Source organism: Rousettus aegyptiacus, unplaced genomic scaffold (assembly GCF_014176215.1).
Source record: "Rousettus aegyptiacus isolate mRouAeg1 unplaced genomic scaffold, mRouAeg1.p scaffold_m13_p_11, whole genome shotgun sequence".
NCBI classification, from domain to species: domain Eukaryota; kingdom Metazoa; phylum Chordata; class Mammalia; order Chiroptera; family Pteropodidae; genus Rousettus; species Rousettus aegyptiacus.
Genome location: NW_023416286.1, coordinates 74827442 through 74841847, shown reverse-complemented (window position 1 = coordinate 74841847; position 14406 = coordinate 74827442). Strand labels below are relative to the sequence as shown.

Here is a 14406-nt window from a genome sequence, read left to right as displayed (position 1 = left end):
AGTACACATGGACTAAAGCAACTGCTGAACAAAGAAATGCAAAGAAGGCAACGGTCTACATCAGTGATGGATTCAAGGGCTCTCTACCCCCAGTCAGCCTACCACCATTCTGCTGAAGAAGGAAGACGGGTGCCCTAATCACTACCGGGCCAATCCTACAAAGATGGCAACGGCCCTTAATAGATGTCTAATGCATCACACTCAAGTTATTAGGAAGGGTAGGATACTTGACAAATGCAATGATTTAGAATGCACTCCAATTTTTAAGGAAGTCAGTGTTACAGCCAGAAACAGGATAAATGAAAACTCTTAAGACATGTGTTTTCTGAGATTTATAATCAGGTAGAAATAGAGAAGAGGAAGGAGAGTAGACAAGTGTTTAAACTCTTCTATCAAAATATGGAATGAGAAGGAGATTTTAACACCTGCCATTTCCTTTGCAATCATGAAGAAAGATGATTGACAATTCTCATGTTTTCTCATTACCATCAAGATCCAGAACCTTTCCAAGTCTGCCACCACATAGCTGTGTTAAGTGAATCCTATCTTGGAGAAAAGGTTGTTTCAGGTAAAGGGTATGAAGCAAAAAAGGAGGGATGGAAAGAAAAAGGCATTTTCAATTAATTTAAAAAGAAGATTTGGTGTCATCAGTAAAATCAGTTTGATTTGTAACTAGTAAATTCATAAAATCGCTACTCACATCTGGAATGATCAGATGTTTAACTTGATAGCATACTTATACTTTTATCGGGAATAAAAAAGAGATGACTTATTAAATCTTACTCTAGTAAATGTATTTCGGTTTAAGGAAATAAGGGTCATGGAAGTTGACAGTTAATCATAATTCCACGTCAACAGAAGAGGCTACAAATTGAACATGATGTTCTTGAGATGGTCATATAGGAGATTGTGTTCAATGAATGCCTGTGGCGGCCAAGCCCCACCCTAAACAAGAGAGGGAGGATGAGAGAGAGGGAGGGAGGGAGGAAAGGAGAAGGGAGGAAGGGAGGAAGGGAGGAAAGGAGGAAGGAAGGGAAGGAGGGTGGGAGGGAGGGAGAGAGGGAGGGAGGGAGGGAGGGAGGAAAATACAATGGAAATATTAGCTTTGGTGCATGATCCAGAGTAGGGTTAGCACCGACTGGTGCAGGTGTGTGAGTTGTGTATATCTCTACACAATGCCATAACTACACTTCTGTGGCTTGAAATCCATTACGGTCAATGTATTTATGTCAAGGAAATCAGCAAATGCAACAAATCAAGGCTTTTTATTCAGAAAACCATTTACCAATACGCCACTGGTTAGATCTAAATTTCAAGGCCTAGTGTCAGTCTCCTAAAATAAAGTAGAAGTGCTATCATCTACCTCAAAAGATTCACATGAAAATTAATTACAATAATTCAAGAGTGCTTCGTAACATATAAGAAGTTCAGGTAGTAGTGACTGTGACTAATTTTAAGAATTAGCCATCATGCGCACATCATAAAAACCAACCTCGATTTCACCAACAATGAAGTCTCCATAAAGGTGGCACTAGCTAGACCCCGCTTCAAAGAGTTAAACAGCAGCAAACAGATCAGTTGTGGAATTTTAAAAAAAGAAAAGATAGTTATGGTCAACGGGAGGCTAAAAATATGCAAACCTGACAGGGAAACCAACACAAAACGAAATGTCAACACGGTGGCATCCATCATTCGAAGCCCTCTACATGCAACACACCTGCATTAAATGTGATGTTTTTATGTCTTCTTAGATATGTTACATATGCTGTCACTATGTAAGAAATGGCAACAATGGGACACTAGAAATAAGGCATTGGGAATATCAGAGGTATTAATAGCCACCCCTTTCTCAGTCAGCAGCACTATGGACACAAGCCAAATGCCAAGTCTGTACAGAAAAAGGTACATCCCAAGACCTGGAGGAATGAAACCATCATGTAATATAACAGCGACATTCAGCACAAAAAGAATTTCACAAAAGGAATACGATGTATTATGTGTTCATATTTCTGTATGCAAAAGAAAATTATTCCCTAGCTCCATAGCTATGCATATGTCCATCTACCGGTATGACCTCCCTTCTCTACAGACTCAGTGGACATTCCTCACTCTCATACTGAAACTGCCAGTCACCCCAGAACCTCTCGGCCCCTTCCCGTTTCTTCCAGATGGCATTTTTCCTGTTCCGTCCCTTTCTTCTCACCGAAGAATCTGTTCGTCTTCTATACTTGATCTTATATTTTCATTCTTATCTCCTTAAAACCCCCAAGATGGGTTTTCCAACAGTATAAAAGACAATTGTACAGAGAAAAGGAGGGAGAGATATACATCTAAAAAGCCCACCAACCCCCGCCCTGAGCCAGATGCAGCCACCACGGACTGCTCACCCCTCCAGTCTCACATGCAACTCATTGGTCTCCTTTTTCGAAGACATCTGGGGAAGACTTATACTGTGAAAAAGGAAGAAATGGATATGAATTTGTTTTTGTCTTGCTAAACTCACCACTAATCTATATCTATCCACTACCTACATACACATAAAAAACCTCAAAAAGTTTAAAATTATAAGTATCCCTGCTATGCAGTTGAATATAAACACCTTCAGAATAGCATTTCTCCACGAGCTGCACATTAGAATTCTTTAGGAGCTTTCAAAAGTCCCTCTCGGCCATCTGAATCCCTGACCAATGACAAAAGAACTTCTGTGGTCCACACTCAGGCATTGGTATGTTTTTAAAGTCACCCAGGTGACTCCAATGTGTGGCCAGAGAGCTGAGAACCACTGCTCTAGGCCCCATGGTTCTTTCTCCTTGCTCTACACTAGTGAGTCTCAACCCTAACTTCCTAGTGTTCCCAGATCCCTTGGGAAGCTTTTAACCATACAATGCCAAGGCCCCACTCTAAACTAAGTAAATCAGAATCTTTGAAGATAGGGCCCGGGAACGGAATCACTTTCCCACAAGTTACAAAACCAAAGCTATGGTTGAAAATTAATACTCTTCAGCTATATATCCTCAGGTTTGTTTTTGGAATTCTGTAACTATGATAACTGTCTCTATTTTATATTCTACTTTGGAACCACTAATGCTATTAGTATTAACCCTCGGGGAACTTAACATTACTAAAATGCTTGCCTCAAGAACAGACTTGCAAGAGAGAAGCTCAGGACTTCTTTTCTGTTTATTGGCATGTCTAGGAGCTTCTTCGGGCTACTACTAGAACGAAGCATCACAAACTCAGTGGCTTACAACAGATACGTATTCTCTCACAGTTCTGGAGGTGAGAAGTCCGAAATCGTAGGAAGGGCCATGCTCTTTCCGAAGGCTCCAGGGAAGAATCGTTCTATGCTTTCTTCATAGTTTCTAGTGTTGCCAGCAATCCCTGGCATTTCTTAGCCTGAAGACGCATCACTTCGATCTTCCCCTCCATTGCTAAGTTGTGTTCCCCCTAAGTGTGTGTGTCACTGTGTCTCTTCTCTTGAAAGGGCACCGGTCATACTGGATTAGGGCCCACCTTAGTCCAGTATGACTTCACCTTCACCAGTTACATCTGCAACAACCCTATTTCCAAATACGGTCATATTCTGAAGTTTCAAGAAAGATATGAATTTGCGGGGGGGGGGGGGAGGGGGAGGGGGGCACTATTCAACCCAGTACAGCAGGAAAGAAGGAGAAAAAAGCAGTCAGAAGCATCAGGGGTTGATTGTGAACAAGTAGTAGAATAGCCAAGTTTCCGGGGACCACAAAGAAAATGAAGGGGTATGAGAAATAGAGCTAGAGTTAAGAACGTCCCTAAAAGAAGCTAGAAAGATACTCCAAGCTCTAACAGTTTGTCACCGTCAGTGCAACTGAACTTCTATTCCAACTTCCAGCCTCTGAAGTATTAAGTTGCCTACAGCTCATAATTTTTAGGTCCATATTTCTACTGTCGGAGCTTTAGTGATGCTTCTAAAAATTCACCTGAAAACTCAAGCAATCCCCAATAGGCTTATAGTAGAACCATATTCTAATGGGTGGGGGGTGCATTATAGAGGAAATGCACTTTGTGGAATTAGCCACCTCTAATAAGCACATACATGAGGGAAATCGCATTTCAGGGAAAATACTTTCTGAATTCCAACTTCACACTCAAACAAATACCCAGCAAAATAATAACCTCTCCATCATTTAGCACATTAGTTATCCACTAAATCGTTTATCTGTTTAACTGATTTCACAAGCTATAGCTAGCACAGTTTGTTTCTAATAACCAAATAAAGAAGATATGAATCATTTTGCAAGGCTCAAAAACGTCTTTGTGACACTCTAAAAGCCCCATGATGACAGCAGCATCACTAATTACTGCCGAGAGAAAGAAAGAGAAAACACATAATGAATACACGTATTAAAAAAACTTTTTGACCAAAGTTATAATCCCATAGGTACAAATTAGTTCAGTTCCTTAATACATTTCATCTTCTTTGGCCTTAAATAGCCTATAAAATAACCAGCAAGATAAACAAGTTAATATTGTTCATTTAAACACCATCTTAAAGGAGATGGGCAGAATCATTTATTGTATCCAAATTTTGTTTTTATGAATAAAAATGCATTAAGAAAAAAAAAACCCTCTAAAACATAAAATTAGGGGAAACTCAAAATAATCAAATATTTATTGTTTAAATTATTTCAGCATTGACAGACTTCAAATATTTGAGACTCTACAGGAAACAGCAAGCTCCTCCTTCCTGAAGCTTTTCAAACTATAGTAACTCACTGTTTTCCTAACTACACTAAGATCTCAACATAAATAAGGTAGAAGAAATTTCCCTTTATAACATAGCTTAGAGAGGGGAAAAAATCTCTTCTATTTACTAGGCTGACATTTACTTTGATCTCCTACAAACCTTTTCAGGTAACAATTTATACATAATAGAGTTTAAAGTAAGCAAACTCCACTGGGAATTTAAAATGCCTTAGAAGTCATGAACAAATGCAAATAAACTGAAAACACAAGGGGGCTGTATCTTTATGGCTTGCCTTGCTTACCTCGTTTGACAGCAGTGTTTTAAAGTACAGGTGAGGAAATAAATCCTTCAATTTGGCTGTGATGCTTGGAAAGAAGCTTAAAGCAGTTTAATAACTGGAGTAAGATTAAGCTATACTTCTTAAAAAAACCCAAAAAACAAAAAAACAAAATCAAAGGTGGCAAAAGGAAGTGGCTAAATGCAAATGCCATTCCTTCCCAACTATTTGTTTTCTGAGAAGGGAAATTTCTGTTGCTAATCCACTCATATGAAGTGTCCAAATACATATTTGATGCCTCACTTACTGCTCTGTCTCCAAAGTGATTTTGAAGTTTCTTAATGGTGCTAATAATTGGTTATGAACATTAGTAAGTTACACATATTGGACTTTTTTCATAATTAAAGAAAACATCAATGAATACTCTTAAGTAGATGCAAAGGTACTTCATTCCACAGGCCTGTCTAGCCCATAGTTACAATTTACATATATTGAGCAAGAAAGATACACAAGGGAATTCAGAATACCAAGTTTATGCTCTGCCTTTTTATAAAGTCATTGTCATAAATATAAAATAATGTCGGTTATGTCATCAAGAAAGTAAGAAGAAATGAATTAGACTGATCTGATGAGTAATCAAATGACTGCAAATGAAGAGACCAAGTATATATAATTTGATTAATGCCATATATAATCGTTCCTGTAGAGTCCTTATTATAGAAAAAAAAAGCACTATTTGGAAAAATGCAAATGTTACTTCCTTAAACATTTAGACTTGCTATAATTTCTCCATAAAATAGCTGAATTTTTGGAACCCTTACTCAAAATTTGACTTTATTCATAATAATAACTACCAACTAAAAACGTGTCCACAATTGTCAATTTAATATTTTTATTATTATGCAATTATTATAAATGACTGCACATGGAATGCAAATATAACCCTTGAAAAAATTCTTTGCTTTAAAACCTTGAGGGGAAAAAATTATCTCTATTTTAGAGGAAAAACAGGTTTAAAAGTACTTGGCAAGAGTTCAACTACCAAAATATATGTGTAAAAATGGAGAGAGACAGAATAACTTATTTTAATTCAAAAAAAATGTGAAAAGATTTGCAAATCAACTTGTTTTAGTTTCATCCTTCTCTAATCAAACATTAAATAATTCCTTGAAGCTTAAATTATACTGTAAATAAAAATCGCCTTAAATTGTACACTTAAAAATAGCTAAAAAGTCAATTTCATGTCATGTATATTTTACCACGATTAAAAAAGTAAAAATAAAGTGATATTTAGAGGTGCTTCTATTCATAAATAAGGAAGGAATGCTGCTCGTCTTTCTAAATTACATATACATGCACTTATTTCAAAGTCAGATACAGTTATGTGAAAATATAAGGATTTAACTCTACTGTTGCTAACTGAGGACAAGTTTTAGGTTCTATTGATCTTAGAATTTCCATTATTTAGAAAAGTACTTTGAACCGTGTAAAAAGGTACAACTCTGCCAGATAAACATGTTTAAAAATAGTTAGAGTGATAAATTTTATTTTATGTATATTTACCACAATAAAAAATAAATCATCTGACTTGGAATAAAATATTATCATTCGCTTTGATTTCAATCCAGGTGAATCTAAAAATCAATTCTAATCTTCTATAATTTGTACCTGGAATATGGTTGCATCAATTTTTTAATTTTCTAACTGCTGTAATTTCATACCTCTGGCAGGCCAAAAGGTAAGGAAAGAAGGAACCCATTTGTGCACCAAGTTATCAGCCTGTCCCACAAGGAAGTCATGTGCTCTCGAACTTTTCAGGTCCTTTCCTGTGTGAATCTTGGCGGCCTGCCTTTGGTTTCTGACAGGAAATGGTGCCACCGAAGTGCAAATTCACACGGAGGAGAAGCAGCAGGTCTGAGGCTGCATCAATAGCAGGACAGAAAGAACTAGCAAGTCAGTCAGTGGTTTCCTTAAAAATAAAACAAAAGGAACAAACAAAACATAAAGAGCAATGGGAAAGAGATGCAGAATTAGTTGGACCAAAAATCCAAATTAACTGTATCAATAAACTTAAGAATAACCTATTTTCTGATTTTCAGAGGAATTACAAAGAAATTTGAAGGCAATGAAAACTCAATAAACATTCCCTTCCATACGTCCACGTTTCTTTCTCCCTCATTTTCTTATTTTCTTTTTTTCTCTTTAGATCTCACACTTTCCTCTTTTTTTTTTTTTTTCATCTAATTATACGTAGAAAGGAAATTCCAATACCCCTTTATGTCCATTACTCAACATGCCTGTTTTGTCTCAGGGGGAGGGATGTCAGTAAATATTAAGCTCTGTCCTACAAATTAGTCAAAAGAGAGAGCAAGCAAAAGAGAAGGACTGTGTAGTTTGCCTTAATAGTAAAATTCAAGATAAAGATCCCCTAAGGCTATTTTTAAATGCCCATAAAACCAAAACAGTGGTTTCCAGTTCTACATTTAGTGACTGGGGCTCCAGATAGAAATGAGCTTAATGCAAATGTTACATTAAGTCAAATAATCTGTAATTGGATCTACAAGCCGGAAATACTTCTGAAAGTTTATTTTAACTTCAAAGAGTTTAAAAATTTTCCTGTAAGTAGTTTTAACTGTGGGCATACAAATTCATCATATAAAAAGTCAACAAGTTGCATTAAAGAGTTTTTCTTTAAATTAGTTCTAACAATGTGTGCTTTATTATAACTGTAGAACTAGTTCCAGAAAATTACAAGACATGACAACCTACTTCGATCAGAATCTAAGTATATGTCAACAAGTTCATTTCTGCCTCTCATAGAGAACTAAAAAAAGGTGACATACCACTTAGCATCAATTAAATTAGCCAGTTTAGAATATCCATTATATCCATTGCTAAAAAGTGACAGAAATGACCTTAGTCATATATTGCCTCTGGCAATACCCACTACCAGAACCATTTGAAATGCATTGTGTTTAAAAAGTCAAAATAGTTGATAGTTTTTGACCCTGTAATAATATTCCTGAATTCTAAAACAATAACAATAAAAAATAAAAAGAAACATGAAGGAAAAACTAAGTACAAAAAGCTCATTGAAACACCATTTGTAACCTAAAAACTAGAAACAGTTCACCACAAGGAAATGGTCAATTTAATTATGGTAAAACAATATAATAGACTACTATAATGCCATTATAAACTTCATTTAAGAAAAATGGGGGAAAGAGTAATATTAAGTAAAAATGACCTGCATATGAAGAATTGATAAAATACATGAAAACATTTGTTAAGTGTGGTGTGGCAGTTTGAGTACAGTTTTTCCTGTCTTCATTTGCATTACTGACATAACCTCATAATGTTTTTTTAAGAAACTAAATACACGATATATTTTTTGTAAGTAATTTCCTAATATTATTTTAAATATTAATATTAATTGTTTCAAATATCAATGTTTATTGAAAAGACTATAAAGATTAATAAGGTCATTCCTAGAGTTTTTATTAATATGATAAATACAATAAACATGGCTTTTATGTGGAAAACGCTTCAAGATTTTAAATGTTCAATTAGTCTTTATGCTAACAGGATTTTAAAAGCATTTTGCTATGTGCTGCAGAGAATTACAATGAGTAAGAGAAAAAAGATTAAGAACATCGTACCATTATACACTTCTCTTACATCATAGAAAAGTAAAGAAAAAAGGCATTTTTGAAATTTTTAAACAGGGACATACATTACATGACCAATTACAAAAAAAACTCTAGATAAATTACTAGCAATAATGTATGTTACATAAAAAAAGGAGTTTGCAATTAGCACTATTATTAATAGTTAACATCTGAAGAATAGAAAGATGAGTGAAAAGGTGAAGGGGACTAAGAAGTACCAACTGACAGTTATAGAATAAAAGAGGGATTTCATTAATATACAGCGTAGTGAATATAGTCAATGATATCACAGTAACTATGGTGAGAGATACTAGAATTATCACGGTGTTCACTTCACAAGGCATATAAATGTCTAATCACTACATTCATTGCACACCTAAAGCTCATAATATTGTATGCCAACTACGATTTTTAAATAAAATTTAAAAAAATATTTAACATCCACCAAGTACTAATTTCTAGACACTTTGCCAGATGTTTTAGAGTTAATACTTCACATTCAGTACAACACTGTCAGCTAGAGAATTTTAGTAACTGCATTTTATAGATGAGGAAACTGAAGCTCAAGTCAGAAACAGAACTTGCCCAAGGTTATATGGAGAATATCCAATAAATAATAAATGGTAGAACTAGGACTTGAACCAAGTTCTGATCATTTATTGAATATTTTCTCAAAAGACTTAAAAATAAACTTTATTAACCATATAAAACCAGTGCTTTTAGTTGTATTTCTTTATATAATCCCACTAGATTTGATCTTCCCGAGCTGTTTTTATCTGCTCTTCTGGAAATAGAAAAATTGGTTAACTATATGACAAAAAAAATTAATCGTGATTGGTCATCTACTTTATTTTTGACATTAAATGTTTCCGACTAAATAAATATTCTCCTTTTAAGATCATAAATTTAATACAGGGATGTTTCCTGAGCATATTACTCTTTAGGTCAGATTTAACTATACCAGGAATAATTTGCCAGAATATATGTTTTCGCTTTTGTCCAAGTCACTTGTGATTTACAAGGTAAGTATTGTGGACTCTGAGAAGAAAGATTTATTTGATGTGAACTCCGAGAAATTCATCTGCTGAACTGGACTCCCCATGGTCAACCGAAGGCCCAACCTGTATAAATAATAAGAGTCTAGTGGCCATTCGCTGAAATGGCTCCTCACATGCTCTGTGTACCAGGAAAGACTGAACTCTTGGTTTCTCCCACTCTGCATTGCTTGTTGACGTAATCTTGAGTTAACCATCCAATGAGAACTATGCAATTTGGATATCTCATTTACATAAACAGACCTAACTGAGAACCTAGGTGGGAACTTTCGCTATAAAAGGCAGCCTCCTCATTGTCTCAGTGGAACACAATTTAAGTTGCTGCCTGAATAGGTGTCTCCTGTGCTGCAGCTCCTTTTGCTCAAATAAATGCTCCAATTCTTTACTGCAGTCAAAAATTAATTCTAGTTTACAGTATTTAGGAAGATCTAAGAATGGGTTTGGGCATCGAGGGCACCCGGTTTCACTCTTAACATCTGTTCTCTCATGTTGTCCTAAGCACATCTTATTCTATCCACCTCCAGCAAGAGCCTGGCACTTTGTCTCCTGGGTAGTCAGCTCCTTTCCTAAATAAAATGTTTGGTTCTCTATGAGTTAAGTTCTGTAACATAATCTCCTAAGAACACCGCTTATCAAACCTTACCTCTAGATTACGGTGAAATGCAGAACCAGGACCAAGTGAAAAGCAGAGAGAAGTATGGGAAGGAAAGAGTGAGTGCTGCACCTAGAACTCAATTCACCCACAGGTGGATCTGTTATTTGAAATTCTGCATTTTTCTTATAAATAAATGTGAATATGTCTTGATACAACTCCACAGGAGATCTTCTCACATTGCATTTGAAATGTCGTTAAGTAGTTATCTGTCTTGAATTACCTGAGTAAATTGATGGCCGAACATAAACAGTCAGGATACCTGCCAAGATTCGGACATCTGGGACTAGAATGAAGCAGAGCCAGGCTGAGAAGAGTGTGTGTGTGTGGGTGGGGGGCGGGGGGACGGGGGGCAGGGAGGATGCTTTACACAGTAGGGTAGAGGGCTTACCAGCACACAGGAAACAAGAGAAGAGATTACCAACAGCAGAGTCCATTGAAGATAGAAGGACACCTCTAGGGAATAAAGCATGAGAGTCAAAAAAGAAGCTACCGGGTAAGAGCTGGGAGCAGTGGACAGTGCTCTCTGCCCAGCACTGTGCGACTTCCCTCCAAAATGATTGCTCCTCTTCCTTATCTGAGTCAGACTGTTTCTTTACTCGTATCAACCTCCAGTCCAGCGAGGTACCAATTCCTTTCACTAGCCCAGGGATATCTCACCCTACTTTAAGATGAGCCTTAACAAAAATTTTAAATGTCTACATGAGGAAAGGACAAAAAGAATCTGAACAGCTCTACTGTTCCAGAACAAAATCTGGCTATCATTTGCTCACTTCCCACACCCTCCCTGACTCTGGCCTACTTCCAGTTGATATAACTTAAAGAGAAAATAATTGTACCCTACAGATAATATTCCAGCCACTTAGCATCACATCTTAGAAACTGATGGCAGACTATAAAGAACACATTTACATGTTAATGAAAACCACAGAAGCTGCATTCTGCCATAGCCCCCTGTCTCTTTTATTTAAAGGTAACATTTAAGCTAACGCTGTGCTGAAGGCTTTGAAAGACTGATCTCATAAAAATCAAAAGTTTGGATACAGGTATTCTTCTTGCTCTACCACTTTACAAATGAGGAAATTGTAACCTGAAGGTAAAGATCTTGCCTAACATCGTAGATGGAAGCAAGTGTTTAAGGCAGGACCCAACTTCAGTCTCTCCGATTCCAAACTGATTTTGAACCGTTACACAACACTGCAAATTGTTAAAATCTACTTTCTACCCTTTCTAATATCTGAAAGGCACTATATTTAATAAAAATAAGGAGAAGAATAGGGTAGAGGAGGAGGAGCAGGAAGAAAAGAACTATGTACCAGTATGTACAAAGCACCTTGCTATATCCTGGAACGACAAAGATTAGGTAAACAGTCCTGGTCTTTATGGATTCATAAGCTCTGACAATTTGCCATTACTTCTGGATGGAACTTTCCTTCAAACACCAATCCCCACCTTTATTCTCTTTCAAAATTCTCACTCGCTTTCTCCATAATGCCTTTCTTAACTAAATCTCCACATTTACTCAGTCTAGCAATGTTATTGCATTTGATACTGCTGCGTGATTTAAATTTATTTCCTGCAGTTTCTTTTGTGTGAATGACATCATGCATTAACTTTACATTCAACAAATACAGAGACAGTGTCTTCTATTTTGTTCTAAATGACTGGTATCATCGACAACATACTGTATACTGTGTATCAAGTAAGGTACCCAACTCGGTTTGATGGGAGACAACCTCGGATGCAGAGAACTAGATCACTCTTAATTCTAGGTTTATGAGGAACTATCACCTTAGGTTTCTTTTATTTTATTTAAAGGATGTGTATATTACTGGTAATAATCAAATTTTTATGTGAGGCACAAAAGTGTTCATGATTTTACTAATAAAAGCAATCAGCTTGACTTAAGTCATTACTATGAAAAAGATGTGATCTTTTACCAAACCAGAATGTATGATTTCTTGAGTATACACTTAATATGCTATCTGTCGAGTCACAGATAACTTTCTTTCACCTATAGAGTACATTATTAAAAAATAACAAAATAGTTAATATTGATATAACATATATTACCTGATATTTGATTTATTATTCTTAGTCACACTGAAAGGTCAAGTGACATTTCACTTGTTGCTTAACAAAGTGAACTAAAATATGTATAGTCACTAACCAAAATATAGATTCAATTTTCCAGATTAAGAGATTTAAAATGTTCTTCCATGTTACAATAAAAAATTAGAAAGGTTTTTTAAAAAGTATTTCAGATATTAAATTACTTAACTGGTAATTTAATATTCCACATGATCCTTCTCAGTTAACTATAGCTCTTCTAAAAAACATGTGCTTTTAAGTTTTCATTCAGTAATAAATATATATTTCAACACATAAAACAGGCTACTTTAAGTGCTGAGGATAAGCAACAAATGCAAGTCTTCAACCTTCTCTATTATTTTACAGAAATAGATAGAAATAATACCCTCTGGGAATTATTATATAAGAAATCTTTTTACTGAGGAGGGAAGTCAAATTAAATGATGCCCAAAGCCCCATCCAAATCAGAATTTCTTAATTAAGAATTCTGTTCACAAGTGTGCAGAGCCCCCATCAGACCCATCAGCTTCATTATTTCCCACGGAAAACCCATAGACTACTATTAATATATTATCAAACTACAGTTTGAAAACGGAAAACAAAACCCCGTGACATGTAACAGGTACTTCTACATCTGATTAGGCACAGATGCTTCTTGATTAGACGACTTTCCTTAATATTTGGAAAACTGAAGAGAAACTTTTAGAATACAAACATACTTAAGCTTTGTGGAAGGCCTTAGGGAAAAATAAAAAATATGTTTAATTTACCTGTAAAACTTTCTATATAACTGCTTCACAGTGGAAGCTCTCTGTATCTGGCCTCACCTTCCTTCCCGCTGCTCGCTCCTCACTGACCCACTATGAGCCGCCTGGCCCCCTTCTGCTCATTCCGGCTTGCCATTCACTTGCCAGGCAGAGTGTTCAGTGTCAAGGCAATGTTTACTTTCTGCACATAGCTTCCCAATTATACACTAGTATTAGTCAACCGTTTCCATCTTATATACAATCCTGCTCTCACGACTCAGACCTAATTCTATATTTCCTTTGGAAGTTTATAATTTATCACCTAATTATCTACCGTCTTAAATATGAAATACTTATTTCTTAAATTTTGTTTCCATGACTAGATTAATTCTGCATCTTATATTCTTCTTTATTCCTCGAAATTCCTGGTATTCAGTAGATATGGTTTATTGCTAAAAATAAAATCCCCTTGATAGGATCTTTTTTTTTTTCAAAAAAGCACATTTTAAATTGATATATGTTTAATGTTCATTGTTTTTATTCTTTAAAACCCATTTTTTTTGGTATCTATCCTAAAAAGTACCTCAAAAAACATCATTTACTAATTCCTATATGCAACACCTCATGGCTGTTATTAAAAATGCCAACTACATATGCTAATCATTCTTACATCTTTCTTCATCTTTTCTTCTTGAAGTAAAATTTAACACATATTACATACGAATTAAAACTAGTGCTTTCTGCCCTTCTAAAAAAATGACTATTTAGTATTTAAGACAAACATGAAAACAGCTTTGCTTTTTTTTCTAATTAGAAATGTACCACATACATACTCCCAAAACCCTCAGATAACACCTAAAAACATAAATAGGAAAATTAAAATCACTGGAAATACTATTAGCAAATAGTAAATATAAGCATTGTTACCATATTTTGTGTATGCCTTTTCATATATGTATGTATACAATACACAAAAGTACAAAATTCCAGAAGTTGTTCATTAAATCCTGGCTCCACGTTTCCTATTTTGTGACCTGGTGACTCTGTTTATTAAACTGTAGAGTTAGGATAATAATATTGACTCAAAGGAATGTTATGATCATTAAATGAAACTAATCAATGTAAAGCACCTAGCAAAATATCAAACATATATCAAATTTTCAATGTTACTGTATTTCCTTGACATAAATA

General features: G+C 35.4%; 1 protein-coding gene across 6 annotated transcripts in view; it reads right to left on the bottom strand.

Annotated features, from left to right (window-relative positions):
* The window catches only part of KLF12 (Kruppel like factor 12), a 380697-nt gene that overhangs the window by 279812 nt on the left and 86479 nt on the right, over positions 1-14406 (bottom strand). The gene's annotated exons all lie outside the window — the stretch shown is intronic.